At 35.2% G+C, this 25267-nt stretch overlaps 1 pseudogene; it reads right to left on the bottom strand.

Annotated features, from left to right (window-relative positions):
• Positions 1-11350: 11350 nt before the first annotated feature.
• On the bottom strand, positions 11351-18268 carry LOC108294072 (annotated as a pseudogene).
• Between the last annotated feature and the right edge of the window lie 6999 nt (positions 18269-25267).

Below are 25267 nucleotides of genomic sequence, written 5' to 3'. Positions count from 1 at the left end.
AAAAGGAAGGGGAAAATAAGAAGGCAGTCAAATAGTCCACTAGAAAAAAAACAATCACAGAAATACAATTTTTAGAGAAAAAACTGATTTTAAGAGAACACTATACTATGAGTACTTGGACACCAATGAATTTGATAACCTAGATAAAACAAATGTTTAGAAACACAGAAATATCAAAACTAAACCAAGAAGAAATATAAAATAACAAACCTATAACAAATAAAGAAATAAAATCATTAATCAAAAATTCTGGAAAAGAAAGCAGAGGAGAGGAAAGGAGAAGGGAGGAGAAGAGAGGGGAGGGAGAGGGAAGAAAGAGGGAAGGAAGAAAGAAAAGAGAAGGAAAGGAGATAGTTTTACTTGTGAATTCTAACAAGCTTTTCGGGTTTTTTGTTTGTTTGTTTGTTTGTTTGTTTGTTTGTTTGTTTTGAGATGGAGTCTTGCACTGTTGCCCAGGCTGGAGTGCAATGGCACAACCTTGGTTCATTGCAACCTCCACCTCCTGGGTTCAAGTGATTCTCCTGCCTCAGCCTCCCAAGTAGCTGGGATTACAGGCACCCACCACCACACCCAGCTAATATTTTCTATTTTTAGCAGATATGGAGTTTCTCCATGTTGGTCAGGCTGGTCTTGAACTTCCAATCTCAGGTGATCCACCCGCCTCGGCCTCCCAATGTGCTGGGATTACAGGCGTGAACCACCGTGCCCGGCCCTAGCAAGTTTTTAAAAAGAATGAACACCAATGCTTCTCAATCTCTTCCAAAAAATAAAAGTGCAAAAAAAAAAAACACTTCCTAAGTTATTCTATGAGGTCATCACTATGTGGATAAAAAAGCCAGATACAGAAATCACAAGAAAATTAAAGACATATATCTTTTGGTTTCCTTTGCAATAAGTGCAAAAATCTTCAACCAAATTCTAATGAATTGAATCTACTAACATTTTCAAATAATTATATGTCCTGACCCGTCAAATTTATTCCAGGAATGCAAGATTTGTTCAACATATGAAAATCAATTGATGTAATACACCATATTAACAGCATGAAGGGGAAAAACAAAGCATGATCGTAATAGAGTGAGAAAAAGCATTTGGGAAAACCCAACACTCTTTCATGACAAACACACTCAACAAATTAGCACTAGAATGGTAGTTCTTCAATGTGAAAAAGGATGTTTATAAACAAAAAAACTAACATTATATTAAATAGTTAAAAACTGAAAGTTTTCCTACCAAGATAGGAAACAAGGCCAGTATGCCTGCTTTCACCATTTCTGTGCAGCATTGTATTTGAAGCTTTAGTGAGAGAAATTAGGCAAGAAAAAGAAATAAAATACATCCAAATTAGAAAGGATTATATAAAATTATATTTATTCTCACATGACTTGATCTTACATATAAACACCCTTGAAAATCTACAAGGAAACTGATTAGAGCTAACAAACAAGCAATGTTTCAGGATACAAGATCAACATGACAAACGGACATGACAAAGTCAGTTGAAATTCTACACAATAGCAATGAACAATCTAAAAATGAAATTTAAAATAAATTCATTTACATGATCATTAAAAAATACCTAATATGAAGCAAGATTAAACTTTAAACATAGCCAATTTGTCACCACATTAAGTAATAAATTAATTTAGATTAATAACAGGACCTTAGCAGCAAGAGAGACAGTTTCCAAGCAACCCTTCCCATTTACCCTGCCCTGTAATTCATTCCTCAAATGACAACTTCTCTATAACTCTGAGAGTGCTGACCTATATTAAAATGGAAGTCTCTAAATTACAAGAACAGAAGGGAGTGTTATGAAAGAAAAACATTACCTACTAGGGTATTTTGCAGACACAAATCCTGCCTAACTTTTGAAAAAGGCTTTCTTGTTTGGAAAACCTCCAAAAAAAGGAATTGCTTCTGTTCTTTCTTAAGAAAAGTTTTTGTATACATTTATAGGGTACAAGTGTAATTTTGTTTCATAAATAGATTGCATAGTGGTGAAGTCTCATCTTTTAGGATATCCACCACCCAGATAATGCACATTGAATCCATTAAGTAATTTCCCATCATCCATCCCTGTCCCAAACTTCTGAGTCTCCATTTTCTATTATTCCACGCTCTATGTCCACGTGTACATATTGTGTAACTTTCACTTTTAAGTGAAAACATGGTATTTTTCTGTGTCTGAGCTGTTTCGCTTAAGGTGATGGCCTTCATTTCCATCCACATTGTTGCAAAAAATATGATATCATTCTGTTTTAAGGCTGAATAGTATTACATTGTGTGTGTGTGTGTGTGTGTGTGTGTGTGTGTGTGTGTGTATACCACATTTTATCCAATCATCTGTTGATGAACACTTAGGTTGGCCCTACGCCTTTGCTATTGTGAATAATGCTGTGATAAGCATGAGTGCAGACATAATTTTGGCATAATAATTTCTTTCCCTTTGGGTGGATACCCAGTAGAGGGGTTGCTGGATTAAATAGAACTTCTCTTGTTAATTCTTTGAGAAAATTCGACATTGTTTTCGTGGAGGTCGTACTAACCTACATTTCCACCAGCAGTGTGTGAGAGTTCCCTTTTTCTCTACATCTTTGCCAATATTGGTTTTCTTTTTTTCTTTTTCATGATAGCCATTATGACTCATGTAAGATGATATTTCACTATGGTTTTAATTGGCATTTCTCTAATAATTAGTGATGTTGAACAGTTTTTCATATGCTTGTTGGCCATTTTTATGTCGCCTTGCTCTTAATAGAGGCAACTGTCCTTTGCAGGAATCAGATTAGGCTGTATCTCTTATGGGTCATGATATCTGTGTTTTCCATTGTGACAGTTGACTGTGAATCTTACTCTTGTTGGCTCCAGACCTCTCAAATATATATTTCCCACCTCTCAAGTGTGTAAATATTAATAGTTACATTGTCCATCAGAGAGAGGCTTTAATAAGAGACATTTTTAAAACACTTATTTTAAGTTCAGGGGTACATGTGCAGGTTTGTTACATAGGTAAACTTGTGTCATGGGTGTTTGTTGTACAGATTATTTCATCACCCCGGTATTAAGCCTAGTACGCATTAGTTACTTTTTCCTGAAGGCCCTGTTGTGTATCATTCCCTTCTATGTGTTCATGTGTTCTCATCATTTAGCTCTCACAAGTGAGAAAATGTAGTATTTGGTTTTCTGTTCCTGTATTAGTGTGCTAAGGATAATGGACTCCAGCTTCATCCAGGACCCTGCAAACAACATGATCTCATTCCTTTTAATGGGTGCATAGTATTCCATGGAGTATATGTACCATATTTTCTTTATCAGCCTATCGTTGATAGGCATTAAAGTTGATTTCCATGTCTTTTATCATTGTATTCAAATAATTACTTTTCTTTCAAGTGTGCCTTTGAGTGTGAAGTGTAAATAAATAGTATGAACTTGTAGTTCTTCTGAGACAACTGACTGGCATTGCAACCTCTTTACCATTTGTCATAACTGAAAATAATAGATGAGGCTAGGCCACAATGTTCTTAACTTAAGTCCTTCTTAGCTAATTTATTTATTTTGTTAGAAACTGAAAGAAGTTTCTGCTTTCTAATGAAAGCTTAGAGCACTATTCCTCGGTAAGGAGCTGACCTATGAAGCAGAATAGGTATTTGGAATTTATGAATTCATCAGCAAGTTTTCAGAGGACCTAGACACTGAGTATGTACAAAAATATAACACTTACACTGTTAAGGAATAAAGTGTCCTTTCTAGAACCAGTTCCTTTTTGGAAATGATCATTCATACCGGGGGCACACACCACCAAAGATGCACTGTAGAGGTGGAATTATCACCATAAATGTGCCCTCCATCTTTTCTTCTGTCTTACAAATGTAATACATGTTGAATGATTGAATCATTCATTCAACTAACATTGAGCACCTTATATGTTTCATGGATGGTGTTAAACATTCCCCAGTGCTAAGTGGTGAGCAAGAGGGACATCATCCCTGTCTTCAAGGAGCTTACAGATCAGTGTGAAATAGCAAAACAAAAAAGTATTTTTGATTGAAATGACAAATTATTCAAATGGTATGTAGGAAGAATACAGGTTTCTGTGAGGGACTAGTGTAAAGAAGGGAATCAAGGAAAGCCTCTGTGTTTATATCGCTTTGAAATTGACAATGAGAATAACAATAAATTAATCATGTGAGAACTTGCAGGAAGAACCTACCAGGAAGCAGAAGAGTAAGTACGAGGGTTTTGAGGTGGAAGTGGGCTTTAGGAATTTAAAGAATAGCTGAAGTAGGCTGGGCCAGGAAGAAAGGGTGATAGAAAATAAGTTTCTAGAGGTAGTCTTATGCCAAATAATGATGAAGAGCCTTGACTGTAGTAAAGAGTTTGGCTTGTGTTATAAGTGTGATAGGAATCAACTGGTGGCTTCTAAGCAAGAGATTCACCTTACCTCTTACATACTTATAGAAAAAGATATTCTAAGATCTCTATGATGAATGTATTTTGAGGATCAAGAATGGAATGAGGAGTTCATAAGGGTGTTATTGTGAAAAAAAAATTGGAAACTGTATAAAAGCACAGAAATTATTTTTGTCCTGAGGTAATTACTATTATAATTCTGGTGTGTTTTATTCCCATTATTTATATAAAAAATGAAATTGTAATGTGCACATTGATTTGCAACCTATCTTTTTATTAGTGATTTGAAACCAGTTTCAATAGAACTTTCTGGAAAGAGAAGAAGGAGAAGGCAGGCATTTCTTACTTCTCAGTTTGAAGGAACATTATTCTGCTTCCTGTTCGTTCCTCCTTAGCTCTCCCCAAGCCAGGGTACTGTTTCTTATGGCCTACATGGATCCAGATAACCAGAGGATGAATGAGAGGGCCTGGCTGCAGTGTTAGCAGGTTTAAAACAGATCATTCTTTAATCTATGCTTCTTTGAATCTGAACCTTCTGTATCCCTCACTCCTCTACCCTGAGACTTCAGTACCTTACTGTTTTCCCACCTCACACACTCGCATCAGAGTACCTGAAGTTTGCTGAGAAAGTCTGCTATTCTGCTTTGAAGCCACTGCATGGCAGAAATATAAAGTCCTGTCTTTGGCAGAAAAGTAAATGGAGGTCCAAAAAGGGCTAATAATTTGTGTCACATTCCAGGAAATGATCAGAAGAGTGTAGACTAAATCTCGGGTCTCTTAGCTCCCAGGCTAGTGCTCTTTTCTCCACAGTAGCAGCACTTTCTCTCATAATTATTAGCAAATTCAGCCTCCAGCACATCTATAATAGACTCAGGGCCAGAGCGGAAACAGAAACAGGGCAGAACACAGTCCTGGAACACTGAAAACAATTTGAATTCTCATTAGAATAATTATGACCATTTTGCTGGTTCAGGGCAACCTTGAGCTTGGGCTTAAAGTTACTGTGTGGGGAGCTCTGGTAAACTAATTTCTTTCTATCACTTTATTGCTTACTTTTTCAAGTGACTGTGACTTTCCTTCCTTCTTCTCTTCCTTTCTTTCACCCTTCCTTTCTCTCTTTCTTTCTCTCTTTCTCTCTCTTCATTTTTTCTCTCTTTCTCTTTCTTGTTTTTAAAACTGATTCATGCCAGCTCTCTGCCTTTGGCCACCAAGTTCAATTTGCGTGTTAAATATCACATTTATAAACTGAGTCAAACCAAGAAGTGAATAATGAATATGAAGACAAAATGGTAAAAAGTTCAGAAATTTAGATGAGAGAAAGTTCCAATTCTCATGGAAATAGTTGTCTCACCCAGGGCTTATTTATATATGACTAAGATGAAATGTGTCCATGAATCAGCATCTATTATTAGATATTTATAATTCAGTTCATATGCATAGGAATGCGGAGCCTGCATGTGGTGGCAGCGAGCTCATATATATATTTTTAAATGCTTACAGTTTGCTCTTATGTTTCTATTCATTTTGAGCCACAGTTAAACATCCCTTCTGACATGTTTTATTCCATTTCCTTTTTCTCATGTAGCTCTTCAACTTGAATTGGTAGGCTGGTTTGGAGATAAGAATATCAAGGGGAGGAAGTTATTCCATGTTCTTTCACCATTTTAATATCCCAAACTGCAAAATTAACTACAGATGTATGAAATTAAGTATTAGAATCACATAAAAGTGTGCAATATACGCCTGGTGTGCTGGCTCGTGCCTGTAATCTTAGCAATTAGGAGGCCTAGGCAGGTAAATTACTTGAGGCTAGGAGTTCAAGACCAGCCTGGCCAACTTGGTAAAACCCCGTCTCTACCAATAATACAAAAAATAGCTGGGTGTGGTAGCAGATGCCTGTAATCCCAGCTACTCAAGAGGCTGAGTCAGGAGAATCACTTTAACTCTGGAGGCAAAGGTTGCAGTGAGCTAAGATCAAGTCACTGGGCAACAGAGTGAAACACTGTCTCAAAAAAAAAAAAGAGTAAAATAGAAAAACCTGTTCCTTACTAATACCAATTACAGATGACATAGATGGACATCATTAAGATATCTTGCACACCTAAGTTCCATATGATGTACTAAGAGTTTTCATGTATATTTTCTCTTCATTATCATGACAATCTTGCAAAGTAAGTATATGTAGCTTCAATTCCCAATAAGGAAACAAAAAATTTTGAATAATCAAGTAAATTCAAAGTCAACCAAAGTCAAATAGTTAATGGTGAACCTGACATTTAAAACTGGAGTTGTCAAACTCTTATGTCTACAGCCTTCTTTGGGACTGCATTGGTAGGAAAATATAGAAATAAATAATTCCTCATTGTTGGAACATAAAGTTAATAGTGAAAAAGGGCAATCAATTTGTTTGACAGAGTGAGGTTTGATTAATCTCATTCTGTCTTCATATTTGTATCTTGATTTGACTCAGTTTATAAATTCGATGTTTAACTAACATTCAAAATTGGACTTGGTGGCCAAAAACAGAGAGCTGGTATGAGTCAAGTTTAAGAACAAAAGGAAGGAAAGAGGGGGGGAGGGAAGGAAGGAAGGAAGGTGAGAGAAAGGGGAAAAGGAAAGAAAGAAAGAAGAAAAAGAAAAGGAAGAAAAGAAAGAAGGAAAGAGAGAAAGAGAAAGAGAGAGAGAGGGAAGGAGGGAGGAAGGAAGGGAGAGCAGAAAAGAAAGAGAGCTGATCTAGTGTGAACTTTGGGGATTGCATCTTGTTAGCACAGTAATTATTGTGCCATATCTTGCTCCTGTAAAATATTCTTGCACAAATGATATATTTTTTAAAAAATTAGAACCCTATAAATTAGTCTCATTAGAATGTTAGAATTAAAAGGAGCTTCGAAATCATGTATTACATCATCATGGTTTTGAAAATAAGTAAACCAAGACCCAGAGAGGGACTGTGACTTATCCAAGGTTTCACAGAGAGTATCTGCCATATTCTGCTTTAGAATGTTGGTACAGATATACTGGAGATTACCTAATTTTTCTGCCTGAAGCATTGTTATGATTTAAATTAATAGAAGTTGAATAATTATCAAGGAAATATATAAATTAGTTAAAGTCCTACAAAATAAATCTACCAATCAATAATTATTTATACATTTCTGCTAAACTATGTTGTGAGAAAAAGAGATGAATATGATTCAGTCGTTGCCTCTAGGAAACTTGGTTTTGGTAATAAAATAAAAATAACATATGTAAAAATTAAATAAACAACCCAAAAGGCAATACAAGGTAGTGGAAAGAGAATAAGAATGGGAATCAGGATATCTGTGTCTGAGTCCCTATTCTAACACAACTTATTGTGGAATCACTAGCTATGTCATTCTGGCAATGCTTTGGCTCTGTTTCCTTCCCTGAAATAAGGGAATTTGATTATTGCTGTGTCAAGGAATGATATGGGAGGGTAGTAGCTCTCCCTGTCTTAATCAGGTCCTGCTGCTTAATGAGGATAGTATCAACACATACCTAACATCAACAAATACATAATTATATATAATGTATATTTTATATAATATTATATAAAATATATGATATCACCAAGCAGCATTTTCTTAATACTGCCAATGCAGTATCAAGTCAGATCTTCTAAGGAACTCCCTACACTTCCTTGACTCTTTTAAACTAAATTTCTGCCCTTAACCTTTTGTTATATAGAGACAATTTCTAAGAGTCCTTCCAAATTTAGATTCTAAGCCAGTTACGCTAGGTATGATCAATGTGGCACTGCCAGTGATGTTATAGGAGAACAACAACAAAAAAAGAATCATCACCAAGAGTAATGGGAATAGGGAAACATCTCTAAATTTTATTGGCAATGGTAAAGATGTTGGGTTTTAAATAGGCTGAGAAGCAGTGAGCACATTCTGGGAAGAAGAGTCAGGGGTCACAGAGATGGGAAAAAACCACAAGATGCCTAGAGGAGAGTGAAAAATCTAATTTGGCTGAAATAGAGAAATGAATGAAAGTGGTGGCTTGGTAAAGTAATCTAGGGTTAGACACATTGCCAGGCCAAGTACTCTGTTACTCTGTTTTTTTTGTTGGTTGGTTGGTTGGTTGGTTATTTTGTTTTGTTTTGTTTTTGCCATTTTCATTGGATGCCAAAGGAGGCATACTAAGCTAAGGAAATAAAAGGTGATACTAAATGCCATTTGAAACCACATGCAATCAGCCTATAAACTACCATACCAATAACCAATAAAAATGTTAAGTTTTCATTTTATGCTTATTCCCATTCTGGCCCTAGGCTGTATGTGGTCCTTTTGTGGCCTTCTCTCTTCTCTCATAGTTGTTCTTCTATTAACCCAAATTCACAAATGTTGGGGCCTAGAATGTGATTAGAACAGTTACTTTTTTGTTGCTCCCATGTGAGACAAACCCACAAAAGTCCAGTGAGGGCCTGACCAGGGAGCTACCACCAACTAAGGGGAAGAATGATCCAGAAGAGAGAGAGTGATCTTACAACAGTGAGCTAGAACCTCTGAATGGCAACCTGGAGTAGATGCAAGAACAGCAACAGATCCTGGCTGATAAAATAAATACAGAAAGGTGGCACTGTAAACAACTTGGATGGAATTCACAGAGGTCTCGATTTTATCAACACTTTACTGAATTCACTGGAAATAAAAGAAAGAACTGGGAGCATAGATTAAAGAGGGAAAGAATAACTTATACTGTAACATATTGTCTTTATTCTGCACCCACCCCTTAATACCACCACTTTCCTATGAATAAAAGAATCCATAAATTTTTCAGCGTTAACAGCAACAACTGCAATCAAACCAAAAAACAAACAACCATCCTGAAACATCTTTAAAGCACAGCTTACAACACATTTTACATAACTACAAAAGTCAGAGTCTACTGTAGTATGGTTACTTAGTAAACTGAGAGCCAGTCAGACATTGGTCTTATTTATATTCAACAAAATCAATGAATAGGCCGAAATATAGTGACTGTAATGATAGGTATTAGTTGTAAGCGTCCCTTTTCAGACTCATAGCTCTTAGTGGTTGTCATGTTAATTAAAGAGAGAGGGAATGAGTGCATAAACCTTGTGAAAGTTATTGATGTCAACTCTATAGGGACTGGTCTTTTGGTTATCTAACCAATCACTATGTATTTTATTTTAAGTCACTCAACAGACATTCATTGAGCATCTATCATTTGCATGATGCTGGGAAAGCTCGACTAATTACACAGTCACTCTGTTTCTTCCATAGAAAGAGAAATATGCAGGCCCTAATCATTCTAGTAAGATAAACTAACAAATTCTTATTTTCCCTATAAGAAACTAGATTCAAATTCAATATGTCATAGAGTATAATAAATTGTGGATGCTCTCGTGGACTTTAGAGTCTAGGAGATAAAATGTGGTTTCACAGGAAAATAGAATTTGAGCTGAATCATAAATGATTTGTAAAACTACATAAACAGAGAGGAGGAAGAAAGGCATGCATGACAGGGAAACAATATGAACAGAGCCAGAAATGTGAATGTTTAATGATTTTTCAAGAGACTTTGAGTTTTTCATATTTTATATTTATGCAGGTTTGGTTATCCAATGTAATTAACCAGACCAGGGATTCTAGGAACTGCATTGAATGAAGAAAGTACTTTGAACCTTTTAAGACCCCTCAGCAAATCTAAACATGGCCAAACAATGGTGCTGGGTAACCTATTCCTGCTCTCAGCAGTTTGCTTTGCAATTTTAAAGGTCTTTTCCGTTTGTCTTAAATTACTTCCTTCCCAAAGTTCTAAAGACCTGGCTTCCCATCTACAGAATTATTTGTAGGGGACCCTGACTATGCAATATAGGATCACCATTGTTTCCCTAAGGCCGTGGTCAATCTCTGATATTTGAATTTTTCAGAGATCCATGGCCCTAAGCATAACTTACTATACTGGAAAATTGAACCTAACTAACTGATGGTAGGGGCCCAGTTAAATGGCTCCTTTCTGTTACCCTCAAGGGGCCTCAGTTAGTGTTGTCCTGACCCTGAGTGCTACTTCGAGCCTTCATTATTTTCTATGGCACAAATAGGGAATTTAAATATTTATTAATATCCTCTGTGTTGCTATGAGTTGAGGAAGGCACTTTATCTCCCTTCCCTGATTTCATTCTTAATACTATCTGTTCTTTATGTGCCCTCATATTTAAATAGTCATTATGATTTTAAAAGAATTCTCATCTTCATTTCTTACTTGATCTTCACAACAGTCTTGTGAAGCAGAAAATGCAGATATCATTACATGATATAGCAGATGAGAAAACAGCTTCAGAGTGGTAAATTGTCTTGCTCAAGATCACACAGTTAAGAAAGAGAAGAGATAATACTAGAACCCAACTTTAATTAGTATCAAGTAGTTAAGTTGTAGACCCAATGTTGCCATTATTTAAACTCCTGTATATAGTGTTTCAGGGAACAGGAAGTGGAGAGACGGAGTTGGCATTTGACTGGCCCCAGAAATAATAGATCAGAGTTATTACGTATACTTCATTCTCTAGAACTAAGCATAAATAGGAGATTTCTGGAAAATTCTGATAGCTTAGAGTTGGTAAGCCAATCTGTTTTCTTTGCTTCTCTAAACTTAATAGATAACGATCATTATTATGTTAAAAACAGGCTGATTTCAACAAATGGATTAATGTATCTCAAATAGGATTTCAAATACATGAGGGAATTTTCACAAAGTGCTCCTAAAGAGGAAGCAAGCAGTGGACAGAATGAGCAGTTGTTTTTTTAAGAGCATTATGACAAATAGAAAATAATCTAAGAGCAATAAAGAAGTAGTTTTGAATATACTAAATTTTTGATGAAACAAGTAATTATTTTGGAAATTTAATTATATCTGTGTGTGTGTGTGTGTGTGTGTGTGTGTGTGTGTGTGTGTATGTGTTGGGGGTGCGATACTTATATTCCAAGAAATTTTAGGCATCAAAACCAGCTAATACCTCAGTGATTCAGAACTCAAATATCTGGCAACCTCACCTATCTAAACACAGCTGACAGAGCCAGAAAGTAAGCCCAATTAATCCCAAATTGACAGAATAGATGTCATAAAGTTCATAAACTAAAACCCACACCCTGTTCTATAGGAGATTTTCCCTTTTCTGCATATATTCTTTCCAAATAAAATCGTCAGGATTTCACTCATTTTTATTAAGTTAAAACTCTGTTCTAATTAGCTGGATTAGTGTTTTCAAAGCCACAGAAAATAAGAAAGAACTCATCAAAACAATAGAGACTGCTTCAGACAGGCGTGCTGAGTATAGCAAGAAATGATATTAAGAACTTTAAAAGTTGGGGATGGAACCACTATATAAATATTAAAAAATCATGGGGCTATTTTAGTGTATCTACAGACAATCCTATAAGTTTCAGTAGCCCTGAAAGAAGCAATGCATACAGTACAATAACTAATGTTTATAATGATGACCTTCAGTCACTCTGAAAAGAGTACATTAAATGTTAGGGTTGGTTCCCCTTAAATTAAAACAATACTATTACTAATAACAACAAAAATTTGAGCATTTGTAAATGTCTTTAGGGTTTAGAAAGTACTTTCTAAAAAATATGCCTCATATTTATTTCATCTAGTCCAGCCCTCCATGTACAGTTAATGAAACTGAACCCAATGATAAATAACTTGCCCAAGGTCATATAGCTTATCAGTGGCAGACTTGAAACTAAGATCCTTGTCATATGAATCTGTATTAGTGTTTCCTTCATACATCATGGTCCCTTGTTTATAAAACTGCTTAAGCGGGTAGAAAATGCATATGTTTTAGAAATATATGCAACTAAACTGATGTTTTAAATGTTCTAGTATTTAAAGAGCTACACAATCATTTCTACAGAATACAATTTTCTAAAATACAGATCTCTAGCAGATTTCAGAACATCTAGGTTTTAGTCTGTTCCCTCTAACCCCATGGGGAATATTATCTGCTTTTTTTTTAACAAGTAATTGCTATAACATAAAAGAAAATATAACAAGCCATTTTGTGAATTTCTAATCTTATAAGTACAAGAAAATAACTCTTTATAATTTTATTAAACTAACCACTGCTTTTTAAAGTATTATTTTAATGAAATCCCATATATGAAAAATTTAAGTTTCAAATTTTCCAATGGGAGTGATTTGTATTATAAAATGATTTAGTCACAGGGATTTTAAAAATAGAAAGTTTCCATTTGGCATTTATAATAAGATTCAGTTCACCCATGCTGTCCTTAAATATATCTTTACTTGTGAAAAATGAGGCTTAGCAGGAGTTTAGCACTGAAATAATATAGGCATGTATGTGATTTTTTAAAAAATTAACTCATTGATTTAAACATATCAAGTGAAGTTGTGACTGAGTTTGTATATACAGCAATCAATTTAGGCAGACTATAGCACAGTTGATTTTAATAAATAAGCAAAATGACTTAATTGTAAGCCTTGAAACTCAAGTTTGTGAAATAAATAAGGACATAACTTTATTTTTTGTTTAAGGTATATTCATTGTGTGAATCCCATGATAGTGTTGAGGTATGTGAGGTTTATCTGAATTGTTTATTTCTCAGAAGAGTGAAAACAAAAATCTCATCCGTATTCCAAGTTATAAGAATGTTGATTCCCATAACTCATATTGATATTAAAAAGCCTTTTCTCTATAATCTTGTTTGCTCAAGTAGTGAATATTTTCTAAGGAAATTTGTGGTCATACTGCTTTTCTGTACACTTTTCAATGTTCGGACAATTCACCTATGTCTACTTGTCTTCAGTGTATATTTTGTTTGTTTCTCTCAGAAGAAGAAAAAAAGATTGGATCTGTTTCTGAGAAACAGGTGTGCAATTTATTCTGTTGCTCATCATCTTCTGTAAGAAAAGATATTTTTTCACATGCTCCATAGAATAATATGTTTCCATTCTGATAGAAACTACATGCATGTATAATTTCTTCAGAAGGATCATTTTGAGGATAAAGGGAAGGAGCCATGTTTCTTTAAGATACTCAACAACAGCATTTTTAAAGAAAAATCTTCAAAGTGACATAGCTATACTAATAGAGCATATGGATTTTTCTAGTTAATTATTTGATTATGTTGTCTTGGAATTATTCAAACAGTAAATAGAGATAGTTTGAAGATCCTCCTCCCTCTGACAAATTTCTAAAGCACTGTCACTGCATCTCATACATGACTGAAGAACCAAGCTGCCATGATCTGAAAATTGGTCACAAAATTCTGAGGTCATAAAATAATACACAACTGGGTCAAGAAAACAATTCATATTTGCAAGACACAGGGAAATGGAGAGTGCTCTTAATAAAAAAGCAGTTCAAAAAGACATGTTCCTTCATCATCATAAAGAATGGGAAGTTGAGGTGGTAAGGAGTGTAACACAATGAACACCACTTCACACATCAGGACCATCTCCCAAGCCTTTTTCCTCTTTTTGGTACTCCTAGGGGAAACTTGGAATTCCCGTAAAGATTTTCTTGTTTTCCATGTGCAACAAGTTATAATTATAATGGGTAATACAAACCCTCCAAGTTCAGCTACAGTTACCATGCCAATGGAGGAAGCCATGCTAATGTGCTGAAGCTCTAAGTCAGCAAAGCAGTATTCAGTGCTGTTGGCTAAGTCAGTGCTTCTCAGAATGGAAAGTGATAAACAAGCAGTCCCCATGATGACCCAGATGGCAGCAGTGATACCCATGTCATACCTACATTTCCAGTCTCTAGCTCTGAGGCGCTTGAGGAGAAAGAAGCACCTCTGAAGACTGATGCATTTCAGGAAGCAAATGCTGGTATATATGTTGAGATACTTCAGGTAGAAGCACAGCAGGCTTAGGTCCCCCTGGAAAGGCCACTGGTGGCTGATGTAATAGTAAATATAGAGGGGTAAGGACAACACGTGTGCAGGTCAGCCACAGAGAGGTTGATCATGAAAATGAAGGCTTTATTTTTCTTGCTGATGAACTGACACAGAACCCACAAGGCCATAGTGTTGGCCAGAAGACCAGATATGAATATGAGGATATAGGTAGCCTCATAGAGAGAGCACTGAAATGGAGTTTGAAGATCAGTGCGTTTTGCTCTTGTGCTGTTTGTGCTGTTACTTCCCACCTTGAAGACTTACGTTCCTTCCTTAATAAAGCATTAGAATGACAATTTCTGCAGACAGTAGAGTAAAAATAGAGTCAAGGGCATGTCAGTTCATGTTTGGGTGTACAAATATATTTGATTTCTAATAAAGAAGAACTTGTGTAAACTTTTATAAATTCAAGGGTTCTACGTAAACTGAAAATAGCATGCCAATCTACAAATGGATAACAGTATTGAGGATGATATTTTCAAGAATCAAGAAGATTAGTATTTTGGCAATAACCTCAGTCATATTTTACCTTAGTATTAACAGATAAGTAATCAAACTTGCAGACCTAACCAACAGATAAGACCTCACTGCAAAATAGCCCCAAAACATAAATTTCAACACTGTCACGGGGTTACACATTTTAGTTTTACTGTGTTGATCTGTATTTTCAAACTTTAATTTCTAAACAAATTCCTCATCATCAACCCTGGGAGAGAGAAAATTTAATTCATTGTCAACTGCAACCTTGTAAAGAATTAGGTGACTGCAAGGCGAATCTGTGAACCTTTGTGAATAAGACATAGGATAGGATAGGAGCCTGGAGAAGGGTTGGCAGGTTACCAGGCCTCGGAATGATAGGGGCTTGAAAAAGACAGGGCTACTCAGATAAACTTTGCCTCCTTCAGAATTTTGCAGAGGGTAAATTTTGTCTTCCTTATATGTCATTGTACTTTTCAGAAGCTCCTATAACTAAAGTTCTGTGTTTATTAATGGAATTATGGTAACCTCAGACATTCACATTTATTGGGACTATTTTTGCAACCACTTTAGGCAACTACCAGAGTATGTAAAGGCCTAGAGTGTATCTGGTACTAGATACAGCAAAAAGCATCTATCTCTCTTTCAGCTCCCAGGTGAAGTCCTGTGAAAACTATTATTGTAGGAGGTTCAACTTTTAAAAATCAATTTTCTTCCCTTTGGTGAGTCAAATCTGTTATATCATTTCAACCTATTTCTGCCTGCTAAGGCCAAATAAAATAAAGTCATGTTACACATGAAAGCTCTTCAGATATCTGAAGACAACAATTCTGTTCTCTCTCAAATCTTTCTTATTCAGGTTAAACACGCATTTCTAAATAATATAACATGTTCCTTGCAGCTGGTTTTCTTTTCTATCAGAACATTATGGCTTTTGGCAAAAAGCCACTACAATACAGTTTATTTTACCCTTGAAAATGACAGATGAACTACATAATTGTTTGACACTTTTAGCAAATATACGACTTATGCCTCTACTTGCAGAAACAAAATGATAAGTGGGCTGTTAATACTCCTTTGTACTTTTTGTTGCTTGCAAGCACAGTTAGAGTGCTACACAGTTTTACAGAATTAAAAAAAAATTGAGACAGTCTTTTTTTTATTGCATTTTAGGTTTTGGGGTACATGTGAAGAACATGCAAGATTTTTGCATAGGTACACACATGGCAGTGTGATTTGCTGCCTTCCTCCCTTTCACTTATATTTGGCATTTCTCCCCATGCTATCTTTCCCCACCTCCCCACTCCGCATCCTTCCCCAATTTCCCCCCAACAGACCCCAGTGTGTAGTGCTCCCCTCCCTGTGTCCATGTGCTCTCATTGTTCAACACCCGCCTATGAGTGAGAACATGCGGTGTTTGAACTTCTGCTCTTCTGTCAGTTTGCTGAGAATGATGGTTTCCAGGTTCATCCATGTCCCTACAAAGGACACGAACTCATCGTTTTTGATGGCTGCATAATATTCCATGGTGTATATGTGCCACATTTTCCCTGTCCAGTCTATCATCGATGGGCATTTGGGTTGGTTCCAGGCCTTTGCTATTGTAAACAGTGCTGCAATGAACATTTGTGTGCACGTGTCCTTATAGTAGAACGATTTATAATCCTTTGGATATATACCCATTAATGGGATTGCTGGGTCAAATGGAATTTCTATTTCTAGGTCCTTGAGGAATTGCCACACTGTCTTCCACAATGGTTGAACTAATTTACACTCCCACCAACAGTGTAAAAGTGTTCCTATTTCTCCACATCCTCTCCAGCATCTGTTGTCTCCAGATTTTTTAATGATCGCCATTCTAACTGGCGTGAGATGGTATCTCAATGTAGTTTTGATTTGCATTTCTCTGATGACCAGTGATGATGAGCATTTTTTCATATGTTTGTTGGCCTCATGTAATTCTTCTTTTGTAAAGTGTCTGTTCATATCCTTTGCCCACTTTTGAAAGGGCTTGATTTTTTCTTGTAAATCTGTTTTAGTTCTTTGTAAATTCTGGATATCAGCCCTTTGTCAGATGGTTAGACTGCAAAATTTTTTTCCCATTCTTAACATTAACTACCTGGTACTCAAGTGCAAAAGTAAATACACATTTTACAATAATTATTGAAATATGAGTTTGGAAGGCAGCATAGGATTTAAGACAGTGTCTAAAACATAACCAATTAAAAAGTGTACAAAAACAGTTTACCCACATACAACCCATACAGTGCCAAACAATCTGTTTGATATCTTTGCACTGACTAAATGGAGCATCCGGATAGACTTTATTTACTGAACTGACAGTTCGTTGTAATAAAACAACAAGCTCATTTAGGCAAACAGCTGCTTTGAATAATTTTTTTTTCTGTGAATTAGCTATTTTGTTGATTCAGCCAGTTAGTCTAGTAAACTCTTTATTTCTAGCTAAAGATAAAAATATAAAAGTAGTAAAGCTTATTTTTATCTAAACTGTTTATTATATTCATCTAAAGATAGAGCCAAGACTATCTTTTCTTGTGGCTATTTATACATTGAATTAACTAAAATAACTGATTTTGTGTTCTGTACATTCAGTCTAAATTTTAAAATGTCATGTAAACTTGAGCCAGAACTAGTTTTAAAATAAAATTAAGAAAAAGTTAATATACATGAAGTTTTTAGTTTTGTTATAAAATGATTAACAGTTACTGGGTACCTAATTTGAACTACATGCTATGCTAAGTACTTTATATATACTGTGTCTCAATCTCTCATAACAATTTATGAAACAATAAAATATTATTGCTGTTTTTCAGATGGAGAAACTGAGCCTCCAATAAAGGCATATTCCACTTAATCCAGGAAGCCCTTCTTAACCTCTGCACATCACAAGGCATTCCTCTAGCTGGCCACAGACTATCTATAGTTCTGATTATTTTCTTTAGTGAGAGTGCACTTAACAAATTCAGCATGCTATAGTTACGTGCCTTTCTATGGAGTCATTTTGTTTCCCTAAATATATAGCAATCTTCCACATATCAAAGATATTATCTTACTTCTTGCTTTCCTCTATAGTAAAGTGTCCAGTAAAGTGCCTTGAACATATAAAGGGTCCACTAAGTGCTTGTTGAGCAAATAACTGAATGCATGATGAATAAATGTATCTGAAAAAATAAAAAGGAGAACCCAATGAAAGGAACTGAATGAATATGGGATGAGGGTGGGGAGTTAGAATTTAGCTGTGGTGTTTGACCACTAGGTGTCATAACTATACCAAGATTCAAATGTCTTTTGCCATTTAATGCGTAATTTGATTTAAAATCCCATTAAAGGAGAAATCATATAGGGAGAGAAGTACCAACTGCATCCTGTGTAACTTCAGAAGCAGAATCCTTTAAAGGGTCTTTTAGAGGGTTTGGGGTTATTTTTTCAGCCTCCATACTGCCTCATATATTTCTCTAAAGATGTTTTTTCTTCTAAATGCATTCTAGATTCCTAGAATATTAGAGTTTTTAAAAGTCATCAAGATGTTCTGATTGAGTTATTTTGATTTGAGAAAACCAAGGTCAAAAAATGGGGCACTAAAATTTTCAAGTTCACACAGAAAGTAGCAATAGCTCAACTAGGGTCACTTGCTTCATACAGCAGAGCAATTTCTACTTTTCTAAAAGCTTCTATGATGAAAACCATATTTTTGTCAATTAATAATAATGCAAATGTTGAGAAATAAACTGATGCCAGATTTTAGACCACTAACCACTACAGTGAATTTTTATATTATGAATTAGTTTCTTCCAAATGTTCTAGGACAGATACAGTACTTTCTAAAATGAGTATTTCTAGTTACTAATGGTAAGATTGTATAAGAAGGCTGCTTAAAAATCTCAGATTAGATTATGTTGTTGTTAAACTTTCATTATTTCTCCACACAAGAAATAGTTTCACTTTAGAAAACAGAGATAAGCAAAATCAAACAAATTTTATATCTTTCTATATTTGTGTGTATATATGTGTATGCATATATACATATGCATGTGTGGGTATAGAGATATAAAACCAGAATTTCCATTCTTAACATTTTGGTGTATAACCTTCCAAACTTATTTTTTTCTATGCAAATGGAGCTATAAATTAATATATACAGCTATTTTAACCAAATTTGACAAATACAGACGTACAATTTTATAATCTTTTTAAATTTGTTTAATCATAATTATTGTAAATATTCTTCCACATCAATCAATAAATAATCATTTTAATGAATACTTAGAATTCCATCAGAATTATATACTGCAATTTATTTAAGTAGTAGACATTGTGGTAGATTCTCAATTTTAACTATCAGAAACAATGCCTTGATAAACCTTTATTTTACACTCATTTTTGAACATTTGTGCAACTATTTCCTTTGGAAAAATACTTAGCGGAGTAATTGCTGGGCTTTTGATGCTAATACTAAATTATGCTTCAGGATGAAGCCTCATAGGAAATTTCAAATTAAATGCTCTTTTATACAACGTCACAATGTTACATCATGGGCTTTCCAAAATATATCAAATTTTGTTTAACTAAAAGAAAAAATATAGCGTAGAGAATTTTGACTCATTCTTAATTGTTTTGAATGAAAATTATATATTCATGGTGTACAAAATGATCTTTTGATATGAATACATTGAGGAATGTTTAAGTCAAGTTAATATATCTATCACCTCACATACCATTTTTTGATGAAACATATACAATCTACACTCTTAACAATTTTTAAGTATACTATACATTGTTATTATATTGCCATGCTGTACAATAGATCTCCAGGATTTATGACCCATTCTTTAAGGCCCAGCTCAAAAGTAACTTAATCTACCTTGTCACAAATCATTTTAAACAGAGTTCATCATTCTCTTTTTATAACTGTGCTTTTCAAATTTAAGCATACCTCACAATCATCTGGAGATCTGTCTTACCCACAGAGTTTCTGATTCAATAGTTCTGGAATGGGCCCCAAGAATTTGTATTTCTAAGAAGTTTCCATGTGATCGAGGCGGCACACTTTCAAAATCACTGACTTAACACACTGTTTATACCAACAAGGATTGTGTTTATCTGAGAGGCCGGCATATTATCTCCTTATAATTATTGTAAATCATCTAGTTAAATAAATAATTGATGTTTTCTTTTCGACTTTGAACATGAAAAAGTCACAGAAATGTTTTTAGCTACACTTTTATAAATGTGTAATATAATCTGGCCTGTTTATCCACGGTCACTTATTTCTCCTGTCTAGACCATGTGGGAAAAAAGTGATGATAAAACAGAGCAAAGATAATGACAAAAATATTGCATTGTGTTTGATCCCATTTTGAAAAGAAAAAAAGCTTCTGCAGTTGGAAGTGTGACAGCGCTTTCAATACCATAGTGAAAAATTAAGATTTTAATCAATATTTTTTTACCACAATGGATCTTTAAGAAAGTTTAATAAACTTGTTCCTAAGAAATTCTTATCTAAGAGACTCAATTAAAGAAAAAAAACTCCCAGAATAACCACTGTTTTATGGCCTATGCACTTATATAAAAAATGTTTCCAAAAATTCAAAACTACTAAGATAAAAGATATATCATAGATAAATGAACTATGTCATCTCACAATTCCTATTTTCTTCTTTTTGGTGTCAGAAACGTAAAAACAGTAAGTTCAATCAAGGTAAAAAATGCATTGGTCTTAAAATTGTTCATCAGCTTTCAAAATCTAGCTGATATGAACTTTGTTAATTTATGATTAATTTTTAAGGAAAAAACATTTCTTTTTTTATTTTTTCCCATAAAAATTGCAGAGGCTTATGAATTTTCTCCCATACCCAACTTAAAATTTATCACCTGATTCTAATATATTTTGAATTCGGTTTTCTGAATTTATTTTTCTTTCTGATAGTCAATACAGCATAGTGGATCCAACCACAGGCTTTGGAGTCAGACGTACCTGAGTTTGAATACAAGTTGCCTTGCTTATGAGTTGTTTTTCCTAATTTGTCTGATCCACAGCTTCTTCTACTGTATAATATATACCATTGTTTTGTACATTCAAGACGTAAGCTATTTTATGCAATGCATATATCTGGTACATAGTAATGACACAATAAGAGTTGTTATTACCATAATTCATGTTGTGCAATTCTTCTGAATTCTTAAAAGATAAAATATAAATCCATTTCAAAATCCAGCTTAAGTTGCACATACCCAAGGAAGCTACTCTCAACTTCTCTAGTTTTTGTTAACATTAACTTTCTTGGATGTTTTGAAGTATCTCATAACTTAAACCACATGACATCAGTTTATAATAACAATTAAATTTTCTGAGATTTTCATATGGGCCAATCACCTTATATAAATATATATATATATATATATATATATATATATATATATTATATCACTTAATCATAATTACAATAATATAAAGATGGAGATACTGTCTTTATATTCATTTCACTATTGAGCAATTGCCAAATTTTTTTCCAATGGTTAAACTGCTAGTTTGTGATGGAACAGGGATTTAAAACCAATGAATCTGATTCCACAGTCTACATTAAAATGCCCTATTACCTACCATTAGTAAATTATTTGCTACTGTATCTAGGATATTGGTCTTGAGTATGAGCCTTCTGACATACATCTTCTCTTAAGCCCTGTGGAACACAGCCTAGACTGGTAGTTGGCAGAGAATCATGCTTTGAAAATCCTGCTCTGAATATTCATGGTTTGTTCACTGGCCTTTCCAGGATTTTCCCAGATTTCCTTCACAGGCACATATTTCTACTATGTTCTCCAGAGACTCAGACCCTTAAACTTGCTTCACAAGTAGAGAGCTCCATTTATTTCATTAAAATATTCCAACCTGTTCTGAAATACTAGCTCTGCAAAAAGCTTCCAAATAGATGGTAATCCATCTCGACTGGAAGCAACATTCTCTTTTCTCCAAATCCAGAATCAGTGTTTCTCACCTCTGCCTGGCAATGGCTACTAGACAGGTCTAGAAAGAGCCCATTGTTTCAGATAACAAAAGGCTTGGGAATGAAATATTCTCACTACCATTTTGCTCTTTTGGCTGTTGTTGAATTTCATGTTACTTACTGGGGACTGAGCCAGCAGAGAGGGTTGCAGAACACTACATCCCCAGAAAGGATACAAGGCCCACGTTGTTAGCTCAAGAGATGAAAGACTCTCCTCATAGAAAATGAAAATGATTATTTTAAATTTCACATTCATGACCTTATTTGGTGAGGCACAGGCACAAAATGGTGAAGTAACTTGACTAGGGATAAAGAAACTTGTTGCAAATTTGGCTTTAAAGTGTGCCTAGAAGCCAGCCCTTTCACTCTAATAACATTTCTATTTCACCTGGCTGGCTTCCTGATGAGAGAAGAAAGTGCTGAGTGGACCTCCTCAAAACCAGGAACACTGGTGGTAAGGGAAGGCATGGAACAGACAAGTTTTTCAGTGGAAAGGAGAGATGTGCATCAAAAGGAATTCTTGAGTACACTAATTTAGCCTTTTTTTTTGCAGACATGCTGAATTATTATTTAATTGAATTAATTGTTTAATTAATTTTTAATTTTATTTTACTTTAAGTTCTGGAATACACGTGCAGAACGTGCAGATTTGTTACATAGCTATACATATGCCATGGTGGTTTGCTGCACCTATCAACCTGTCACCTAGGTTTTTAGCCCCACAGGCATTAGGTATTTGTCCTGATGCTATCCCTCCCCTTGACCACCTTCCCCAGACAGGCCCAAGTGTGTGATGTTCCCCTCCCTGTTTTCATGTGTTCTCATTGTTAAATTCCCATTTAGAAGGGAGAACATTGGTGTTTGGTTTTCTGTTCCTGTGTTAGTTTGCTCAGAATAACGGCTTCCAGCTTCATCCATGTTCCTGCAAATGACATGATCTCATTATATTTTATGGCTGCATAAAAAAGAATGCAAAGACTTGGTTGGTTCTAAGTCTTTGCTATTGTAAAAAGTGCTGCAATAAACATATGTGTGCATGTCTCTTTATAGTAGAATGATTTATAATCAGGTGTATACCAAGTAATGTGATTGGTAGGTCAAATGGTATTTCTGGTTCTAGAACCTCGAGGAATTGCCACACTGACGTCCACAGTGGTGGAACTAATTTACACTCCCACCAACAGTGCAAAAGCATTCCTGTTTCTCTGCATGCACTCCAGCATCTGTTGTTTCCCAACTTTTTAATGATCACATTCTAACCTGGTATAAGATGGTATCTCATTGTTTGATTTTCATTTCTCTAATGACCAGTAATGATAAGATTTTTTTTTCATGTTTGTTGGCTGCATAAAGGTCTTCTTTTGAGAAGTGTCTGTTCATAACCTTCACCCACTTTTCAATGGGGTTGTTTTTTTTTCTTGTAAATTTGTTGTAGTTTCTTGTAGATTCTGGATATTAGCCCTTTTGTCAGATGGGTAGATTGCAAAAATTTTCTCCCATTCTGCAGGTTGCCTATTCACTCTGATGATAGTTTCTTTTGCTGTGCAGAAGGTCTTTAATTTAACTAGATCCCATTTGTGAATTTTGGCTTTTGTTGCCACTGCTTTTGGTGTTTCAGTCATGAAGACTTTGCCCATGTCTATGTCCTGAATGGTATTGCCTAGGTTTTCTTCTAAGGTTCTTATGGTTTTAGTCTTATGTTTAAGTCTTTAATTCATCTTGAGTTAATTTTGTATAAAGTGTAAGGAAGGGGTCCAGTTTCAGTTTTCCGCATATGAATAGCAAGTTTTCCGAACACCATTTATTAAACAGCGAATCTTTTCCCCATTGCCTGCTGCTTGTTTTTGTCAGGTTTGTCAAAGATCAGATGGTTGTAGTTGTATGACAATATTTCTGAGGCCTCTGTTCTGTCCCATTGGTCTATATAACTATTTTTGTACCAGTAATATACTGTTTTTGTTACTGTAGCCTTGTAGTATAGTTTGAAGTAAGGTAGCGTGATGCCTCCAGCTTTGTTATTTTTGCTTAGAATTGTCTTGGCTATATGGGCTCTTTCTGGTTCCATATTAAATTTAAAGTAGTATGTACTAATTCTGTGAAGAAAGTCACTGGCAGCTTGATGGGGATAGCATTGAATCTATACGTTTCTTTGGGCAGTATGGACATTTTCACGATGTTGATTCTTCCTATCCATGAGCATGGGATGTTTTTCCATTTGTTTCTGTCCTCTCTTATTTCCTTAACCAGAAGATTGTAGTTCTCCTTGATGAGGTCCTTCACATATCTTGTAAGTTGCATTCCTAGGTATCTTATTCTCTTTGCAGCAATTGTGGATGGGAGTTTACTCATGACTTGGCTCTATGTCTATTATTGGTGTATAGGAATACTTATGATTTTTGCACGTTGATTTTGCATCCTGAGACTGCTGAAGTTGCTTATCAGCTTAAAGAGATTTTGGGCCGAGATGATGAGGTTTTCTAAATATACAGTCAGTCATCTGCAAACAGCAACAGTTTGACCTCCTCTCTTCCTATTTGAATACCGTTTATTTCCTTCTCTTGCCTGATCACCCTGGCCAGAACTTCAAATACTATATTGAACAGGAGTGGTGAGATAGAGCATCCTTGCCTTGTGCCGATTTTCAAAGGAAATGCTTCCAGCTTATGCCCATTTAATATGATATTGGCTGTAAGTTTGTCATGAATAGAGTTTATTATTTTGAGATAGGTGCCATCAGTACCTAGTTTATTGAGAGTTTTTAGCATGAAGTGGTGTTGAATTTTTTCAATGACCCTTTTCTGCATTTATTGAGATAATCATGAGGTTCTTGTCATTGGTTCTGTTTATGTGATGGATTACATTTATTGATTTGCATATGTTGAACCAGCCTTGCATCACAGGGATGAAGCTGACTTGATCATGGTGGATAAGCTTGTTTATTTATTATATTTTAAGTTCTGGGGTACATGTGCAGATCATGCAGGTTTGTTACATAGCTATACAAGTGCCATGGTGGTGGTTTGCTGCATCCATCGCCCTATCATCGACATTAGGTAATTCTGTTAATGTGATCCCTCCCCAATTCCCCTACACCCCTGCTATTTCTTCCTTAGCCCCCACCCTCTAGGCCCTGGTATGTGATGTTCCCCTCCCTGTGTTCATGTGCTATCATTGTTCAACACCCACTTATAAGTGAGAACATGCAGTATTTGGTTTTCTGTCCTTGTGTCAGTTTGCTGAGAATGATGGTTTCCAGTTTCATCCATGTCCCTGCAAAGGACATGAACTCATCCTTTTTATAGCTACATAGTATTCCATAGTGTATATGTGCCACATTTTCTTTATCCAGTCTATCATTGATGGACATTTGGGTTGGTTCCATGTCTTTGCTATTGTGAGCAGTGCCACAATAAACATACATGTGCTTGTCTC

This window comes from Cebus imitator, unplaced genomic scaffold, assembly GCF_001604975.1.
Source record: "Cebus imitator isolate Cc_AM_T3 unplaced genomic scaffold, Cebus_imitator-1.0 Scaffold561, whole genome shotgun sequence".
In the NCBI taxonomy this organism is placed as follows: domain Eukaryota; kingdom Metazoa; phylum Chordata; class Mammalia; order Primates; family Cebidae; genus Cebus; species Cebus imitator.
This window is presented reverse-complemented; position numbering and strand designations above follow the sequence as displayed.